Consider the following 1,779-nt stretch of genomic DNA (forward strand, 5'->3'; position numbering starts at 1 on the left):
ATACTACTGTTGTTTAAAAACAGAATAATTTGAGACTCTTGGTATATCGTATTTTACTTTATTTTATTATTTTTGTGAATTGTCTTGGAGATGATCTTTTGGTAGCTTCTTTAATAAATCTCATATACCACAATGCCTCAGGCAACTTAAAGATGAGTTAAAAAATGTAATAACATTTTGAGTAAATGTAGTAAGAACTGACTAGACCTCTTTGTTAAGAAATTAGATGCCTACTTTATCTTAATGCACTTCAAATAGCTATCTAGGACATGAATGGGTAATATTTGGTCAGGCAATCTGACCATCCAACTGTTCAAGTCATGTCAATTCAATCAGACCTCACGATCCAAATGCCAGGGATGGGCTTTTGTATGTAGTTTTCTTGACCGAAAAGAAAAAAAACATGATTTTATGAGTAAAAAAATTTGGTATATTGTAGGCCATTAATTTTTAAGCCTTCCAAAAAACCTGCAGGTGTGGCATAATTGGGCGACCTAAGAGTTGATTCCTACTAACCAAATATGTAGATCACATTTATAAGGTTAGACTCATGAAAAAACTAAAGAAGAAAAAAAATGCAAAAAAAAAGAAAAAAAAACCTTCAACGATGATGTTCTCCAATTGAGAAAGAGAAGGCCATGTGAAGCAACAGGTTCTCCGCATGTCTGGATGGAGCAGTTAGTGCACGTCACCTTGTGTTGGGAAGTCGCAAGTTTGAATCCCAATGGTATGGTTGTATGGTAGGGGTCTGCCAGACTCAAGCCCAACCCGAGTTCCGATTATGTCCTGCAATTTTTCAATGTAAAAAAAAAAAATTTATTATTTTACCGGGTATGGTCCAGGTTTGGTTCATGTAGTTCTTATTGGGTCCAGGTATGGTTTCTCTTATAGTGGACCCGATTAGATCCGGGTCCGGACCTGATACCATACCAAAAAAACTGTCTTAAGTCTGATTCTACTTGGGTCTGAACCAAACCCGACCCGTTGATGCCCGTAATATTAGGGGTGGCAATCGTGTCGGGTTGGCGGGTCAAAACACCTCAACACGAACCCGACCCATTTATTAAACGGGTCGGATGTGGCAAACACAAACACGACCCATTTATTAAACGGGTAACCCGACCCGACACGGTTAACCCGTTTAATAAACGGGTCGGGTCGACCCGATAACAGGATCCCGACCAACACCTGAACGCTGCCCCTGCACTTCCAGATAGCCTCGCATCCCTCGGCGCACCTCGAGAGCAGGCTGAGTACCTCGACGGGGCTCTTCATCGACTCCTCTGCAGCAGCCAGCGCTAGCAAAATGGGTACGACGCCTGCATCGACCGCCCACCGCTTGTTGTCCGGGAATGAACAGAGCGTCGTGGCCGCTTCCCTCTTCGCCTTCAAATTCCCATCCCTGAGGAGCTCTACCAGCGCCTGGGTACCCGCCGATTGTCCCCTTGTTCACCTCCACGATGGCGAGGCTCGTGATGATGGTGGCGGAGAGCGCGCAAGCGGCCTGCGCGCCCGAGCGGAGGGCAGACACGACAGGGCCGACGACGCCCTCGACCAGGAGGCCCACCTTGTTGTCATCGTCGAGGAAGAGGTTGAAGAGGATGGAGAGGGCAGCGTCCTGGAAGAGGGGGTCTACGGCACAGAGGAGCACGGCGGAGTCCCGCCGGACTCCGTGAGGAGCTGCTGGAAGTTGCGGTCGTATTTGGAGGGTTGTAGGAGGAGGGAGAGGGCGTCAAGCTTGGAAGAGTGAGGGGAGTCGGGCAAGGGGAGTTTGAGATG

This window comes from Nuphar pumila, chromosome 16 (genome assembly GCF_984573655.1).
Source record: "Nuphar pumila chromosome 16, dmNupPumi1.hap1.1, whole genome shotgun sequence".
Taxonomy (NCBI): domain Eukaryota; kingdom Viridiplantae; phylum Streptophyta; class Magnoliopsida; order Nymphaeales; family Nymphaeaceae; genus Nuphar; species Nuphar pumila.